Consider the following 19,825-nt stretch of genomic DNA (forward strand, 5'->3'; position numbering starts at 1 on the left):
ACATCCACCAAAAGTAGACAGGTACGTGTAGTGTGTAAAGCTTGGAGGTATAGACAGCATCTCCTCAGAGGGCCAGCATGTTTTGCATGACTTGGAGGAAAAGAGATTTGAGAATATAATGAAAGTTGTGGAGTAGGGATGTAACCGAATACAAATACATTACTTGGAATAAACAGATAACGTGTGGGAAGCAAAACTATTTGTTTTGTTTTTTGTTTAAAGACTACATTGGGACTGGGATCTGCAAGGAAAAAAAAAATTGCGAGTGGGAGGTTTTTACTTTTAAACGAAAGTTCAGTAACATGAACGTACAGTGTTCGTTCATTCAACTGCCTGATCAGGGTCACAGTGGTTTACATCAGGCTACTTTGTTTTTATTTTGGGAAATAGAACCAGTGGTTCCAGGGGCATACTGGCAGGGTTAAAAAAAGAAAATAAACTGAATAGAGAATACATAATACTATAAAATACTATCTGTATCTGTTTAAACACAGATGAGGACTGATGTGATCACACCCATCTGCTGATGAACTGATGCTAATCAGGCTTCTTCACTCAAAGCTTAACAGTGAGAAGACTGCCAATGCTTATATTTCATGGAGTTTACCAAGTTTGGTTATATTTTGAAAAGAAGAAGTAGAAAGTAAAAAGAGACTGGCAAGCTCTGTGGGAAAAATATTCAATGCTTGATCCCATGTTCAGTTCAAAAAAAAAAAAAAAAAACCTCACATATTTCTAATAGTAATTTAACTCCAGCTCAATAACATTATGTTCCTCTTATCGGACATGCTTCCCAGTCAAGGAGCTACAGCCATCCATAAAGAACCTGAAGTCGTACTGAAAGTGTGTTCTAACACATTTCTCTTACAATTTCATCACAGGCTGTTACAATGTTTTATTACCAACCCAGGTGCCCTTGTTTGCTCTGTGTGGAAATTGAAAAGAAACGAGAAATGAAAATGACGGGGTGGAAGCGGGGGCGTTGGTCGAGTGCCGGTTTTTGAATGGAGGGCGGAGCCAGGAAGAGTGAGTGGTAAGGAACTATACCTGTGGGGAGATTTTGCTAATGAGTGTTCTGTGTTTCAGTGGCAAGAATAAAAGGAGAAGAGACAAGAGCCATAGGAGAGAGAGCTAGGCAACACAGAACTGTGTGTGTGTGTGTGTGTACGTGTGCGCCTAGTGAGAGAAAAATCGCTGATAAGCGAAGGAAAAGAAATGGAAAAATAAAAAGAGCCCCCTTTTAAGTTGTCCCAGGCCTGCCTCCCATCTCCATATTTCCAGGGAAATCCATAAGAGTGTCATGAACAATAAAAATCACATTTATCTAGGATGAAATGAACTAAAGCAGATTTAATGTTTGTAACTTTTCAGATTAACTGCATTATAGTTTTGGGGTTATTATCTGTTTTAGAAACCACCAGATAGTGGGATTATAAATATTTATTGTATATAATTGTATAGTAAAGGCAAATCGTACTAATTGTGTAGATGTTCAAGATGATCATACTGTGAGTAAGAGTCCTGGGATGAGCACAATACAGTCTTCATGATTACAGCTAGATTCTTTACTTTCATTGCCAGTCAACCCATGTGTCTTTTTGTCAGGTGGCAAACAAGTAAAACACGTTTTCCAGTATGCTGTGTGTGTTGTTTAAATGGCTCGTGCGTGAGACTGTGCAGGATCCTTCACAGTATCAGAAGTGTACATGAGGGCATATCAGCGACAAAACATTCAGTTCCCAGACAAACATAAGCTTCTCTAAAAACAAATGGTGAGGTCATGGAGAAAGGGGGAGAGAGGAAAAAAAAAAAAAAGTACTGTCATTCTGCATTTTCTTCCCAAACATAATTCACCACACAGCATTAAGCCACACAGTAATTGAGAAACACCCACCCAGAAGCTTTACACAGGGTGAGGCCGAGTAAACAAGAAGTTCAAGAAAATGAGAGACTTTGAAGACATTATGGGACAGTAACATCCGCTTGTGAGTAACTAAACTCCTTTGCCCCAAGTTGCATAACAAACTGATATGAACTGAGATTGAAGGTGATGGGAGGTTGAAGGTTATAGTATTATGGTCTAATCACCCAAACAATGATACAAGAGCTTCCAAACATGCAACCATGTTCTTCACACCCTGTTCAGTCACCTGCTGTGTTGCGTTAACAGCAAACACATGGGAAAAAAAAAAAAGCCTTGTCTCAATACGATTCCTGCTTGACAACATCCTCCCTTCCTGTATACTAAAATTAAAACTGACACATCCTTCCTTTAACAACTACTACCACTCAAATACATAAATAAAATAAAATACATAAACCTTGTTATACACCAACATACACATTAGTGACAATCAACTGACTGGACAATGATTTTCACCTTCACAACCCCGAGAGCAAATTATATATTTTTTTTGTGTGTGTGTGTGTGTGTGTGTGTGTGTGTGTGTGTGTGTGTGAGTGAGAGTGAGAGTGAGAGTGAGAGTGAGAGTGAGAGTGAGAGTGAGAGTGAGAGTGAGAGTGAGAGTGAGAGTGAGAGTGAGAGTGAGAGAGAGAGTGAGAGAGAGAGAGAGAGAGAGAGAGAAGGCGCGGCAAAGCATCTCCAGGGAGGAAACTCAGAATTTGAGTTTTGAGAACATGGGCTCCAGACTTCAGATAGTCATTGACAGCAAAGGATTTTCATCCAAGTATTAAAATTATGGTTATATTTACAATTATGTCCCTTTGTCCAAAATACCTTTGAGCCCCTGAAAATGGAAGTACTTTGCTTAAAATGGCTGTAAGTCCTAAATGGTAAATGCCACATATTTTTGTGGAACCTCTTAAAATAAAGCTGAAAGTCTACACTTCGATCACATCTTGATTGTTTTATTTCAAACCCATTGTGGTGGTGTATAAAGGCAAAATCACAAAAACTCCGTCACTGACCAAAGACTTCCAGACCTGACTGTATATAGGTCTTTTTTTAAGGTTAATTTCAAATACTGAGAAAACTTCTGAACAATTTTTCAAGGTTTTGAAGTCATTAAGGATTCAGTGTCTATCCAGGTATTAAGATTCTGTGCTAGGAACAGGAAAGTCACAGGTTCAAATCCCAGAGCTGTCAGAGAGCCATCCTTCCAGGCAAATTCACTCAATTTGCCATTTTCCTATATTCATCATAACTATGGTTTCTCCCATCTGACTAAGGTGTATGAATTTGTTCAGACTGAGTCTAACAGGGCTGGAACATCATTAACATCATTACATTTCATGTCTCGGCTATAAGTTTTTATTTCGTGATTCCCCATCGGGCAAGCTGGTTTGACAACCAGGGGAAAAAACAAAACAAAACAAAACAAAAAAAAAAAAAAAAAACCCACAACTCATTAGTGACATGCACATAAAAAAAGGTTTTCATTTAAAAATAATATACTCCACAGTGGTGCGACACACCTCATTGCTGTAACTAGTGTGTGTGCTTCCGAATCCCACCGCACTACACAGATTTTTAATAGGCACATGGATTTCAGCTAGCGTGCATGGACGACGGACGATCTTTCCAGAATCAGGAACGCATGTGTAAACATTGACAAAAACCAAGCAGAGTAGTGTGCAGAGCAAAACAGTTATATAACTCTCCTGCTAGCAGAACATGCAGTCACTTTACAGTTAAATATACTGAGAGAAATTAAAGACTCGACTAATATATTTTACATGTGATGCGTGGAGAAAACACCATGCCTCGTAACTGAAACATTTGAATACATCGCAAAAAAAAAAATCTGTGCTGTTCGGCCATAAGAAAACACTTACTATAAGATGCAGAAGCTCTCTCTCTCTCTCCATCTCTCTCTCTCTCTGTCCGACACACACACACACACACCATGTTCTCACCATGTCCTCCCTCTCACTGTGCTTTCCCTCACTGCCTAGTTATATATTACAGCAACTTGTAAAATGCAGCAACATTAGCAACATTACATTTGCAAGGCACACACCTTGTTAGTAGGTTACTAGGCAAAGTTTTTGGTATTTAGCAAGTATTACCAATACGAAAATGTCTATTTTAACAAAACATTATCCCCCTACAATTCAATTTTACCAAGTTTTTGTTCTGGCTCATTCATATAGTTTTCTATTCAGTTGCTGTTCTTCTACCTTTCGTCTTATGCTTTTATTTTATTTATTTTTGCTTAAATAAGAGTGCGTGGTATTTTCTTGATTAAATAATACATTATTTTCCAAATTGTCTTGAGAGTGTTTTCACAGTGAAACAAATGTTTTAAATCTAACATTAAAAGCATAGATTTGTGGTTTTTTAAAGCATACAAATGTATTCATATTTAAGATTCATTTGCATAAATGTATTTATTTATTTTTAAGAGTTCCAATACAAAAACAACATACTCATAAGAACATCAGTTTGCCTATCATCTTGCCTTAAGAACATAACAAAAACACATATGTAAATGAGATTTCCAAAGGAAAGTATGTAGGTGAGGGCTCAATCATTAACTGATGAATCTGACCCCTGCAGTGCTGCTGTTTACAGCACAGCCATAACCTTATAAAATATGATCAAATTAAAAAAGCTGGGCAGGTCTGCAGGCTACTATTTGTGCATGTTTTATGAAGATAATCCTTAGCACAGTCCTAAACTACCTATTGGACAGATGCTGCTGATTCAAATCTGGCTGATTTCAGCTATTTTACTAGCAATTAGTACATAGAACAGATAAGCAAATCTGAAGAATGCTGAACCTCAGAGAAAAGTGCCAATGTTACTGATAATAACCCCATAAGGGTTAACATGTCACAGTTCTCATGGGCAAGTGCTCTCAGCAGAGGAACTATCCCAGCTTCAGCACTGAGACACTGCACCATCATCTGATCTGTCTTCCTTTCTCTATTACTCATGCACATTTCCACAGATTGCACTCTAATGGCATTAATTACTATAGGCATTAATGTTTTTGGCTGACGTGTCTAAAAATCACCACAGAAATATAGTTTACACTGTATACTTGTGGCAGAAGAAAGTTCTACCAGCCCTCACAACAATAGCAGAGCTGGGAAATGTGACGCTCTAATATGTAATTATATCAGTATCGTGCAGATACAGGTCCAGAGCTTTAGTGAATGTTCACATCAAATATCAAATTATGGAACTGAACGATCTCAGCGACTTTGACTGTAGTATGGTTGTTGGTGTCAGAGAGAAAGCCCAGACTATTTCAAGCTGACGAGAGTAAGGTCGCTAAAATAACCACTCTTTACAACCGTGGTGAGCAGAAAAGCATCTCATGTCAAACCTTGAGGGGGGTGGGCTACAACAGCAGCAGATCACATCAAGAGTCAGTCAAGAACAGGAATCTGAGGCAAAAGTGGTCACAGACTGGACAGTTGAAGATTGGAAAAAGACCAGGTGATGCCATGAAGGTTAGAATTGGTTATCTTGGTTAAAACTACATAAAGGTGGCACAAGACCTATGCTTCCTCACTAAATATTGTCCTGTACAGTTACCTGATTTGGCTAATAGGCAACAAAATGGAGTAAACTGTAAAGGACAATGTGGAGTGAAGAAACCAAGGAATAAAATTCATTTAATTCATTCATCTTTAGTAAGTTCTTTATCCTGGTCAGGGTATCCTCTGTACTCCTGAGTCTATACTGGGAACACTGGGCACAAGGTGGGTATACACACTTGAGGCACCAGTCCATCGCAGGAAACCATAGACACTTTCACACACTCGTTCATACTTACGCACATTCAAGACTTGCCAATCCACCTACTGGCATGTTTCTGAGAGGTGGGAGTGGTAATGTTATTACATTTTTTATTCTAGTCAGTTAAGTTTCTTGGCAACCAAAAAAAAAAAAAAAAAAAAAAAAAAAAGGACTGGGCAGCAGACCAGATGTTTTATTTGACTATTGAACAAGATAATAAATATATGATATGATTTGTTCACCCCTGAGTTCCCTGGACTGTATTCATGAAAAGCTTGTAATCCTTGATTACACTTACTGAACTTTCAAAAATGCACTAATAACAAAACAAAGCTGAGCAATGTTCTTCGATGAAGAGCTGAGGACGATCAGAGTACACACACCTCCAGAGCTGCAGGAGATGGGGGTGGTTTGTGTAACCGAAGGCAGTGGAATGTTTTCAGGCTACTGATGTGAAGATATGTGAGCAGACTAGGGTTCTGAGCAAGTCTGGAATGCTTTAGTCCTGCTGTAATTCCTGTTCACACAGTGAGGACATGAGTGTCATGCAAGTCATGTGGTTCAGATAAGCATTAAGAATTTGTTTAAGCGAAACTGTTGACAGTTTCTGGTATACATCTGAAGATCTGCATAAATTCCATCGAACGCAGACAGACGCAATACAGGACTTTGTCTATATTTGTGGGAATCTGGACTCGAGCTTTCTCACTGAGCTCAGTTATGTTTAGAGACATCAGAGACATGGAATTCAACATCCATGCAAGTATTTTCTGACGTTCTGTTCAAGCTTACCTAGTCAAGACTTTTACACAGAGTTCGTGTGGTTGGGGGGATGGGGAGGTAATTGTAAGATGAAAGGAATGTCTGCTTGCAGTAAGCTCACCACAACCCACCCAGGAAAACCACTCACTCACTCACACACACACACACACACACACACACACACACACACCACATAGCTCAAATATATACACACTCTTCTCATTTCTCCCTACTTTGATCTTCTTATGACATTGTTACCATTATGAGCAGAAGGAATGTAAAGTAATTAAGACACACAGAGCAGGCCAATCAGAATTACATAAGGTGTGGAGGTACAAGGAGAGTTCTGTCTGTCAGTGTGTTGCCCTGTGTGTGTGTGTGTGTCGCTCTCTCTCTGTCTCTCTCTCCCTCACACACACACACACACACACACACACACACACACACACACACACACACACACACACACACACACACACACACACACACACAGTGTCTCTTTCTCTCAGAGTTTCTCTCTCGGTCTCTCTCTCTCTCTCTCTCTCCCTCACACACACACACACACACACACACACACACACACACACACACACACACACACACACACACACACACACCCACAGTGTCTCTTTCTCTCAGAGTTTCTCTCTCAGTCTCTCAGTATGTATCGCTCTCTCGGTCTGTTTCTATTGTCTCTCACCATGTCTCAGCATGTCTTTCTCCTTCTGTCTCTCAATGTGCCCACGTGTCTCTCTTAATGTCTCGGTACATCTTTCTGTGTCCATCTCTCTTTCCCACAGTGTTTCCATGTGTCTCAGTCTCTGTGTCTCTGAATGTTTGTGTCTCTCTCCGTGTCTTCCTCTGGGTGTGTGCATCTCTCTCAGTCTCGCTCTCAGTCTCTCTCCCTGATGACTATCTCTCCCTGTGTCTGTCTCTCTCTCCTTGTCTCCCTCTCCCCATCTTTGTGTCTTCATGACCATGTTGTTCCAGCTGTACTAAAAAATTCTAAGAAAGCTTTTAGCACAAATGCCAGTGTTTTGAAGCACGTCATGGTTAGTGGGAACATACAGTAGGCATAAATAGGTTAAAGTTGATGCAGTCCTTCGGTACTACGTGCCACGATTAGAAGACAAAATGCCTGACCTCAGAAAATAGAATTTGTGGTGGGAATATGTGCAAGTTTATCATTTTGGTTGGGATAAATAAACTACCTGAAGACAAAGTCAAGAATGATCCGATTTAAGAAATTTAATTTGACAAAATTGCATTAGATTTCTTGCTCATAGACTTTTGAACCCTGCTGTACACACTAATTGGCCCTTTATTATTTTTACTGGAAAGGTCTGTGGTATTTGTACTGGCCTGCCAGTTGCCGAAGTTCCTGCCCTCTCTGCCACTGCTTTCTATATGGATTGGATTAACAAAAACAATCTTCACAGCAGAGATGAGTTCATATTCCATATTCAAGAAAGTCTTTATCAAGACATGACCTTTGTCAACGAAATGTGGCCAACTGTCTCACTGCTAAAAGAACTTTTCCTCCATGTCATGACAAACAAACGTCTTGCCACATCTATTACAGCAGTTTATCTCAGTGGTAGAGCAAACATTTGAGTTTGATTAAACCTGAACTACAGTTGCAAGTGCAACATCCAAATTGGGACTGTTTGCTCACTCCAGAGGAAAAGCCAGTGTGAACAGACTGTGTTGTACGTAGCCAGCTGACTGTGTGGCAGTGTGGTATGAGACAATTAGCTTAGCTAGTTAGGATGTCGTAAAACCTAAGTGGCACATATTGGTTGTAGTGAGTGTAAGTGTCAGTAGGCATGCCATCACTGTTTATCATCATAATACATGTATTTTTTAAAATAGTTTCTACAGTTACTTTTCCAGAACTCTTTCTTTAGTGAAGTGAATTACGAGGCTGCCTTCTTCGAGGTTCTACGCAATGAAAAAAAATTCACTTAGGAGATGGTTGTATAGGATGTTATTGGAGCAGGACCTCCACAAACTTTCTTTATTGCCAGACAATAACAGTCTTAACACCAAAAAAAATGAATGTACCAGCTTGCCTTGTGGAGCAGTAGAAAACCCCAGGATGGCAGTTTTTCATGTTCTCTCATACAAATATGAGCATTGTTCATCACTTATTCCTAGGTTCTGTTCATCATCACAAAACTACCATCAACATTTAAGTCACTAAGGGCGTAAGTAAAAACCTGTTCTTCTAGTAGGTGGCGAAGAAAAAAAAACAAAACAAAAAAAACATTAAAGTCAGTTTCATTATCTCCATGCCATTTTATCATGGAAAAAATAATATTTGATATGCCTCTTTATCGTGGATAATTTGTTAGTCTACTTACACAGTCTGCTGTAAACAGTTTCTTGAAGCTGATAACGTACGTGTTAAGTTTTAAGCCTTTAAGAGTGACTTGCGTGATGTCCCACAGAAGACCTTTTATTGCGACTTGTATTCTACTGATTCTACAGTTTTTTGACTTAGTTAAATCATTAAAATGAATTAAATCTTGAATATTTTAAATTATATTTAAATATGTAGGCAGATGGAATAACCCCATGCTAAGCACGTAAAAGATAAATGTAATGGCTGAACTGATATTTCGCTTAAGCTGACAAAATTAACTCGAACGTGCATCCAGTTTGCAGTTCACACCGTGTAACATTGCACATAACAATAAACTGTTATAGCTAAAGAAATTTACTGACATATCTGCAGACATTTGTAGATCTGAGCATCAGTAAAGTAAGAAAAAAGTGTCTGCACTTTTATTAATAACATGAAAGAAATTCTCTGTGTAAATATGAACACAAAATACTCAGTATATCTACTTTTTTTTTAAAAATTGATTGCCTATATGCTGAAAGAAAATATTAAAAGTTGACAGACCCTGCCGAATCTGGCATGAAAATGCAAAATGAAATGCAAAATAGTTTTTAATAAAAAATAAAAAAATTAATAAATAAAAAAAATATTCCAACTTTTCACATACAGTTAACCCATTTCAATTTTTCACATTTGCATCATTTTTTATTATTTATTTATCTATCTATCTTTGGTAGCACATAGACTAAGTGTTCATGTGACACCATGAACAAGTACTACTTTTCACATCAGCAGCAGGTTGGATCTGGGGGTGTGATTCTGGGAAGAATGCATAATGTTAGCTAGTAAGAACAGCAGTAACAACAAGGCAAGGGTCCAGTGTGACAACTACTTAATAATTAGCTTCTTATTCTTTTTTAAAAAAAGAGAGAGATCTTATTTTCTACTGGCTCACAAGACCAAGGTTCACAAACTCATATTTCCAACATTCAAATAGATAAAGAGTGAATTTTTCTTTTCCGATGGGCCACTTTTATTTGCATTTGGTCTGACAATTGCTGCAGCTGAGGAAAAAAAGGGTAGCTCTCCGAACACTGTAGCAAGACGTGAACATTAAACTATAGATGTTGGAGTATATGCGAATATTCAAACCATTATTCTGGTTTATCTGAAAAACAAAATATTCAATAGTTCCAGTCCTAAGGAAGAGAAAAACAACCAGCATTAGCCAAAAGCTTACAGAAACCCACACTGCAGGAGGTATCTAAATCCAAATCTACAGGGAACCCTCATGATGCTTAATCTCAGGAGTGAAGTGAAGCTGAAAATCACAACTAGCTTCAACTAGGCAAAGATTCTTACCCTACATTCTCCATGCTGTATAGTCAAGCAAGAAAAAGTGAAAATCAACTTTAATTAAATCAGCCACGCTGTTTTCTTTTGAAAGACACAGACGTGGAGAGAGGGAGCTTTTCTCTGAGACCAAAGATGAAAGAAGCACCGACACACATTTAGAATGGCTCTGACTAATATCAATGCTTTAAAATAAATAAATGAACATGTTACATGGACACACAGTCTGGAACCAGAGAGTGTATCTGGTTGCATTCAAAACAAAGTTTTGTCTCAGTAAGAAATAATAGCCCTACCAGTATCGCCAACACAGTGGTCTGAAAATCTTTGCTTATAGTATATTAAAAATAATGTAAGCATGTAAACGGTTCCGGACCATATAATTATTGGGAAGACACATTTGCTCCACTACAGAGTGCAAACAACTTCAGAAAATTCAAATTAGTTCTAATGGGAAGAACAGCCAAAACGTCCTCATTCGCTGAAAGCTTATTCACTGAAAGAAATAAATGACAGAAAATCAGTGATGGCTAGTTAGCAGAAGCTTTAAAAGCATGTTAGGAAAAGCATTTTATTTGTTGTGAGTGGCAGGCTTTCGTATGACTCTCCACATGCGATAGTACATTTAATATATGTCATTAAAATGAATAAAACTATGAGCAGTAATTGTGTAAAATTATCAGAGTTAAAGTCAAGTAAAAGTGTATGTAAGATTTTGTACTAGTTTTCTTTCTTTGATAAGCACACGTGTGAAGTTTCTCCTAAATAAAGACCATAGTAAGAGTGATGGTATTTTTGAAATACCAAAACAACACAATCTGGTGATCATCTGCATACACTGTATTCAAGATAAACATGCCCTAATGTGACTAAACATAGTCCTTGTGTTATCTGCTCAAGCCAATATGTCTCCACGAGAGATGGAGTAAACACTACACCCCCGCCCCCCCACTTCAAGCCAGCATACTTATGCTGCATTTGACCTACCTTCGGAAGTGGGAAGTCGGAACTCAAAGTAACAAGCGAGTTCTTTTGTTAGCAACACGTAAGCCAGCTAACTGAACACTGATATATATTTACCTCTGTATAGTCAATGTTATAGATTCAACAAGCTAATATGTCCATGTTGATTGATCTAAAGCAAATTAGTTTATACAGCATAACTCATTTAAAGCTAAGAAACTGCTGCTTTGTTTGCTGTTCACGCTGTGAGCAGTCATGTTGATTTGACGTCACTTGCTGAACTTAGGGTTGAGGAGACCACCCAGATTTCCTGCTTCAGAAATTTCAATTCATGACTTTTAGTTGAATGCTGCATTCATGCAGAGAAGACTACTTTGAGGGACTTTGTGAGGATGAAAGCATCTTCACGACCTTCCAAGCTCGCATACTCTTACAGAGCTTACAAAGCATGTACGGTATCTAACTTGTCTAAAAATATCGATCAGTAGGAGTATAAAAGTATTTCCAAAACATTAGATGTACTATGAAACACCATGAAGGCCATCAACAAGTGGAGGTCCTTCCAAACTTTACAAAAGGACAAGACAAAAACATACCAGGAAGACTGCCAATATACCTACAGCAACATTAAAGGAGTTGCAGGAATATCTGACAATCTCTCATATTCTCCACATGTCTGGGCTAGGGGATAGGGTGGCTAGATGGAAGCCTTTTCTCACAACAAACTTAAAATCAACCCAAACCATGTGGCAAAATGCATCGTGGTCTGACTATCCAAAAGGTATAATTCCACAATTCCAAAAGGTATATTTGGTGGAGAAAAAAGAAAAAAAAAATCACCAAAAGAGCACCATACCTACGGTGAAGCACTGTGGTGGCAGCATCATGCTTTAGGGCTGCTTTAGAACCGGGGGGGTTTTAATCAAGATAGAGGGAATCATGAATAGCTGCAAATACCAGTCGATTTTAGTGCAAAACCTTCAAGTGTCTGCCAGTAAGCTGAAAATGAAAAGGAATTTCACCTTTCAGCACAGCAATGACCCAAAGCATACATCCAAATCCACAAAGGAATGGCTTAACCAAAAGAAGATCAATGTTTTTGAAAGACCTAGCCAGAGCCCAGACCTGAATCCAACTAAAAATCTGTGAGGTGACCTGAAATGGGCTGTGCACAGGAAATACCTTCACAGTTTGATGGATCTAGAACATTTTTGCAAGAAAGAGTGGGAAAATATTGCCAAGTCGAGATATGCCACGCTGATAGACTCTTAGCCAAAAAGACTGAGTGGCGTAATATAATCAAAAAGTGCTTCAACAATGTATTAGTTTCGATATGTGCATACTTATGCAACCAGGATATTATAATATTTTTTCCCCTCTTTTTCCTTAAAAAGTTTCTTCTTATTATACATTGTAATTTCACACTGAGGGTGGAAAAAGTTCTGACATGATTTATCTTGGTTTCATTTTTTTAAAATCACAAAAACACCTGCCATTTTAACAGGGGTGTGTAGACTTTTTATAGCCATTGTAAACAAATAATCAAATATAAGGAAGAACTGCTTTCCCTCATTTCTTTTTTTGCAAAAAAGATACAGATGATACAAGAAAACATTAGATAAACGCTAGTGGAACCTGTGCAACACTAGGAATGAATCGGCTTGGGCATGCCTCATTTGTAACAGGTGTGGTTGTGGTACGGATTCGCCTGCACAGCTTGCTCAGCTGTCATGTGCACCATACACACATGGCATCCGTTTGCTCCACATTTACATCATTTTTGATCACAGAAGCCAGCCAAATGCTGTTTTGGCATAAAACCTTAGGACAAAACAAAGATCAAGACTATTGACTCGAAGCCTTGTCACCAACATCTGAACCAAGACCATGTTCATGTGGGATCAACAGTAGAAAGTTACAATCTCAGCTCTGGCCTCCTCACCACTGCTCCCCTGGGCTTTAACAAGCTAAAGTGAAGGAAGGAGAATGAAATCACCACCTCCTCTGCCCAGATTTAGCAGTGACTAAAATATACAGATGATCGGCCAATGAGCAGGCTGATACCATAGCAACACAACGGAATTCATACGTTCCACCTCTCCTGAAATAAATCGAAAAAAATTTAAAGAATTCTGTAGCAGTCTCTGACCTAATTGAATGTATCGAGGTTCTTAGAGAGAAGCAAGAGACGAGGAGAGAGACCCAATTACCCACCTACTTTGCCCCGGCCTGTTTCTTTCCTGCCGTCACATGATAAACGTGCCATCAGGGAGGTAATGGACTGAAGCCCTAGGGCAGGTGATGGGCGAAACAGACAGGCTAATTCATATAAGTAGTAAGAAGTTCCTAATCACTTCCACTACTCTAGCAAAGTCAAAACATGATGCAGTAAATAAGCTTCAGTTTTCAGATGCAATCATTGTAAAGCAAATTTTCATTTATTCTACCATAGCTTTCGATGCATTATATGGAATTACATGAAGATTTAATTACTACAATTAAATTCTCTAAAACATACTATTAAATTCTCAAATCTGATTGGGCAGGCGGTGTTGATTCATTTTCTCCTCAAAATAATCTATGACTAATAATAAGCAGATTAAAAACCACACTGTTATTGAATAAAGGAAATTGTTGACATGGTCAAACGTCCTTTAAAATATTTAACATTTATAGAAGGAGTCTCCAGTGTCAACACTTTGTAAGTACCTTGAGAAAGTCTTCAGGACTTGCTGCATTGTTTGTTTTAACTTTGAGAGAGAGAGAGAGAGAGAGAGAGAGAGAAAGAAAAGCTTATGAGGGAATGACTGTTTATAGCTGCTATAACAAAAGTTATTACAGAACTTGTTTTACTAACATTCCACAACATTAAATGCAACTCTAAAAACATAAAAAAACATGTTCTTTAATTAATAAAAATGTAATTGCTAGTAAATTACTGTGGATATAGAACGCATGGATATAGAACGCACGTGTGGATATAGAACGCATCACATCACACAGTCATTCGCTGCTTTCCTGAAATAGCATGCCTTAACACGTTTTATTTTTTAAGTGACAAATGCTACCTTTACAAGCTTGAGTTTCCCCAGCGTAAGCAGCTAAGGGAACTGACAGAGCCTTTCAATTTTTTGAACAGGAATAGGGCCAAAATAGTTCTCACTGTGAGCAACTGGCACTGAGTTTACTGCCTAAAGACTTTCCCTACTCTCTGTGCATGACTAGCAAGACCAGAGAATTATTATTATATTCAAAATAAGTCTATTTCTTCAGAAAGGTTACCTTAAGGTCTTAAGGATACAGTTTAGCAAATGCTCCAGTGATTATGATGCATATTGTTGGGGTCACAAGGGCTTTGAGCTGAGCATGTAAGGTATTTTGCAGCACTGGAACCGAGCCTGGATAATCAGGTGCTAATCTCTCAGTAGCATGAGTCGTGGAGTGGGAGGCTTCGTTCTGTTGCTAATGCTGGTGTCAGCCTCATCCACAGTGTGTGTCCATCAAGTGTCTCGGGAAAGAAATGGTAATTTAAGAGAAGCTCCTGCCTTGCTGCTGCCCATGTAACTGTACCACTCGGCTCCTAAATCATCAAGACCATCGCTGCTGGCGGAGGTCACTATTAACTCCATTTTTGTACCAATTCACATTTCTGATTTAGCCCTAATCCAGCACACACACACACACACACACATACAAAAAGGGAGATGCCTCCTTACAGCACTGAGGTAAGCTCAAAATTCCTCCACGTTATGACCTTAAGTAACAACAACAACCAAAGCGGGCGACTGGTTGGTGCCAGATTCACAGAGAAAAACTGCATGTGGTTGAGTTTTGTAACTAGGTTTCAATAAAAGTAGCACCGAGTGGTGCAATGCCCTATTTTATCAGCAGATTTATTCCTCAATAAACAGGTGATAGTGGAGCCGAACGCAGTCTGTGAACAAGAGATGACTTGCTGTGCTTCACCACCAACCTGCTTCACAGACATTATCTGAAAGGTAAAGAGATAAAACCAGTGTGATTTTCCTCAAAATAGACTAACTCTGAATTTTGATAACACATTTTCAGGCTTTCGTGTAGAACCGATGTCAGGTATTCCAGCTAAATGTGCAAGTTTCCTGTCAATAACACAGACAAAACACAGGTTCGCACTTCATCTTCAGCATAACAAACATCACTGGCAGTCAAAAGCAACACAATCTTAAAAAAATCCAAATTGCGCCACACCAAACAGCCACTAGTGTTAGTTAAGAAAACCTGGCTGTAATGTTAGGTTTTGAACAAGCTTCTTACTCCACCTGGCATAAAAACACATTCCTTTATCTGCATTAACCGCTTTATCTTCATTTGATTTGTGTTTGATCTGGAGCCTATCTTGGGAATACGTCCTGGATGCGATGCTTGTTCATCGCACGGCACCACACACATTCGTCCATTCTTTCACACTTGGTAGTAGGGCTGGGTGATATAGACTTAACATTAAATCATGATATTTCATAGTATTTTTTGCGGTAACGATATAAATGACGATATGAAAATAGTAACATTCAATACTATCTTTTTGGCCACAAGTCACATCAATATACAGTCTTGAGAGCCATCCGATTCACATCTGATCTTCTGTATCCGAACCACTTCCATATTTGGGAGGAAGCTCCTTTTATTGGGGGATTAAATTCTTCTTCCTCGTCTAGGGTTGGACCTCCGGTTTCCACCATGCTTGTTCTCTAATTCTTATCATGGTGAATGGAAACCACAGAGAACCTGGAGGAAACCCACCTGGACACAAGCTCAGGATTGAACCGGGGACCCTGGAGCTGGGAGGCTGCACCACTACAAGGCCACCCATCATAAAAACACAACTAAGTGTACAATAATTACAGGCACCCAGGCAGAAACAAGATCATTCAGGCTTTAACCAACAAAGTTTTCAACTGAAACTAATACAGCTTTGAAAATCAGTGAAGAATGCCACCTCTTGAATAATGGTCTTCATGCTGACTTCCTGTCCAACAGTTCATGCAAGCGTGAGTCTTCTGTGCTGAATGAAGTGGTATATGTATAGATGAAAAAGTTATGAAGGACATTTGGGTCAGTAGATATCATTCTCTCAGTCATTCACGTGCAAGCTGCACTTCCACTAGTGCCAATACTGATGAGCTTAACACAGAATGTACAGCTGAGTCAGAACTCTGCTGCTCAATACGAAAGATGCAAGGCTGCTTGCTTGGCCAGAGATGAAATTTCATCCGCATTTGATTTGATTTACTTCACGAGTCTGAGGGCAGGCCAATAAAATTACAGACATCACAAAAAGGAATCAGATACTGTGAAGCATGTTGAATAGCATAATATCGGATATAGCACAAACACTGTAACTTAAGCTTTTTCATTCAAGGAGCAAAGGACGAGTAGCAAACCAGATATGGTCCATCTCATGCTGTCATTTATGGGGGTTCTTATAAAATAATAATAATAATAATAATAATAATAATAATACATTGTATGCTACAAGGGCCTAATTAGTTATAAAGATTCCAATTAGATTACATTAGATGAGAAATGAGGAAAAAGGCATTTCTAACATTTCTCAATTCACTGAAAATTTCTCTTTTTACTTAAATGTATTAAACTGCTCCTGGTTAGATTTTCAAATTTTAGAGTATTAAAAATGCTGAGCTGAATTACAGCTTAGGCCTACAAAAGAAAAACAGAAAGAGAGAGAAAACAAAAAGAAAAAAAGATCCGTAAATAAATAAATATAGTGTAACCTTAAATCACCTACTTGTTACCCTGAGTAACTGTGTCTGAAAGGCTTCTCACAAAGTCTATTGTTTTGTGTAATCTTTGAAAATGCACGTGTTCACAAGTGGGCCATATGGTATACTGGCAGCTAATGAAAAACTTTTTTTGGAAAAACATCACTAAAACATATATATATAAAAAAATTATTACTATCATTATTATTATTATTAATAATAATAATAATAATAAATTTAAATAAATAAATTCACCAAAATGCAGAAGCACAAGCACCATGAAAAATACAGGATGTCCCAAAATCCTGCATACATAGGAGAAATTAACACTTTTTTAGCAAAATGTCTTCTAAAAATTTTCATACGTAGCTTATAATAAATATTTCTTCAGATAGCTTTAAGAATGCCTTTGACAAAAGTACATATTGAAATCATTCTCATGGCTGGATTGGGAAGCTGTCGCAAGGTTGCGGTGGACTTTAACAGGAAACATGGCGAGCACATCACACACGACACTGTTGCCAAACTTATTAACAAATTCCAAAAGACTGGCAGTGTTGCGGACCAACCGAGAATTGGACGTCCACGAACATCCACTGACGAAGGCACAACCGACGTGGTGCTGGCAAACATAGTCCCCTGGGTATGGGGACATTTGGGACACCGTGTATATTGGTCAAACAAAATATACTATTGTTATTGAGATCATGGCTAAAAACCATTTAGTTATTATTATTATTATTATTATAACCAGAAAACATTAGGTTTAAAAACATTTAGTATATGTTTTGAATACGAAATTGCAAATTGCAGACGTTTCTGCAGTAATGATTAAAGATTGCAGTTGTACACAATCTTTGTGGGAATTACAAATAAACATGATATTACTTTAATCATCTTAATAGAAGGCACAAAGGCAGTTAATATTAGAGAGTTTGATTTGGTGAATTATTTACAGTCCCAAACCTGTCTGCTGTGTGTGGAGGCGTGGTTTATATCCTGGCAGGGACCCAATGTCCCCATAAAGTAAATGACCTTCCCTATAAAGTAAAGGAATATCTGGTGGTTGACCTTGTTGGGACTTTTGGCTGGTCCCCATGAGGAAGAATGTTTATAAAAACAAACAAACAAAAAAAAACAAACAAAAGAACACTATAACAGTCCAAATGTTTGGGCTAAATTGGGGTTAAATTTAGGGTTAGATGTAGATTAGTATTAATAATGATGTCAAAGAAAGGTCCTCACAAGGGTAGTAAGACAAACGTGTGTGTGTGTGTGTGTGTGTGTGTGTGTGTGTGTGTGTGTGTGTGTGTGTGTGTGTGTGTGTACACTCAAACTGCTGTGATTTTGTCAGAGAGGAATTTAGGCCACGCTGCATTAATGATATGAGGTTAAAACAAAACAAAACAAAACAAAAACAAACCAAACCCGAGCTTCTGCATTCCTCCAGGACAACAGGAACCGGTTCTAGAGGTCAGTTTAAACTTCAAACAAACATCCTATGGGATAATTATTATCCTGTAAATATATCCGATATATAATAATTTAATTTTCAGATGTATCCCAGGTCTCTGCACTACTGTTTAACAACGACATGAAATATTCAGAAGCTACTCCGTCATAATCAACCGACACGCGGCAGACACGCGAAGCCACTGCGCATGCGTAAAACTTCAGGTACTCTGAAGTTGTTAAAGATGTTTATTTCAAAGAATATCACTTTAACTGAAACTTTAGGGTGGAAGAACACAATGTAGCCTGCTAATACTATTACTCTTAGAGCTGCCATATCACTGCTAGGGTGAATTATTGTATCCTCGAAGCTGTGTGCTAGTTTTTCAACAAGCTGAAGACGGTAAAGGCGACGCTGGAAATCCGCGCCCGGTTTTCAGCGTCTGCTGATCCGCAGGAGTGGAAGGCTGCTTTACCCAGCCCTGAAAACAGGTGGTTCTTTCCAACCCGGCTCAACTCTGGGTTTTATCTCAGCGTTATCCATGAACCCAGCGTGTTACCTAATGTGAGAGGCATGCAGGTCGGTAAGGAGCAGGCAAGTTGCTGTACAAACAAGACGCAGAATGAAGCCAACACCTACTTTTCCCCTTGGCAAAGTGCGAGCTCAGCTTCTACTTGTTCCTCAAGCCACGTTCAAATTCAGACGCCAGAAGCAAACAAATAAGACGTTTCCCACAGGGTTGTCATTCACATTCGTCTTACCTCGTTCTAAAGTCGTTTCTTAAGGCGGAGTTCCTTAATTTTTCCTCCGTTTTGCCCAGCCAATCTTTGGCGCAGTGGGTTTAAATGTGTACGCTGCGCTTAAGGAGCTGAGGGCTGAGGTTTGTCCCCGCCCACATATCGAGCGGAGACGCCTCGAGCCGCTCGCGCCCGACTCCTATTGGTTGGGAGGGCAGCGCCTCCTTTCGAATCCCTCAGAGACACGCCCCCTCTTCTGTTAGAACGGAATGACATCATTGGAACTGGAATTGTAGCGAGCTGCTGTGTGTGTGTGTGTGTGTGTGTGTGTGTGTGTGTGTGTGTGTGTGAGAGTAAATCGTTAACTGCAATAATGTTTCTGATTGGAGCAGATTGTGGGCCCTATACATACATATGTATATAACTAAAAGGAGATACGTCAATGTCACTGATCGCCGTTACTACTTACAATATCACAACGATGTTTAATAAAATTTTAATGGCATAAACATTTGAAAGTGGAAGTAAACATGACCTAAGGACGTGAGCTGGCTGATGTGGTATATTTGCTTATTTCACAGCTTATCCAGAAACACACAATTTACAATAAAATGAATAAATAAAAACAAATTAATAAATTATATATGAGTATATATAATTTATATCTGTATATATACAAATATGTGGTGTGGGTGGGTGTGGCAACTGCAATAATGTTTCTGATTGGCACAGATGTAGGACCAA

General features: G+C 38.7%; 1 protein-coding gene across 2 annotated transcripts in view; it reads right to left on the bottom strand.

Annotated features, from left to right (window-relative positions):
• Positions 1-19,264, bottom strand: part of rhocb (ras homolog family member Cb) — a 36,302-nt gene extending 17,038 nt beyond the window's left edge. The window contains exon 1 of one of the 2 annotated variants that reach the window (XM_026918223.3): positions 19,106-19,264. The gene's annotated coding sequence lies outside the window, so the exon portion shown is untranslated. Of the gene's footprint in view, positions 1-18,983 lie in introns of both variants that reach the window. The other variant, XM_034306738.2, reaches the window with a different exon arrangement.
• Between the last annotated feature and the right edge of the window lie 561 nt (positions 19,265-19,825).

Source organism: Pangasianodon hypophthalmus, chromosome 8, assembly GCF_027358585.1.
Source record: "Pangasianodon hypophthalmus isolate fPanHyp1 chromosome 8, fPanHyp1.pri, whole genome shotgun sequence".
In the NCBI taxonomy this organism is placed as follows: Eukaryota; Metazoa; Chordata; class Actinopteri; order Siluriformes; family Pangasiidae; genus Pangasianodon; species Pangasianodon hypophthalmus.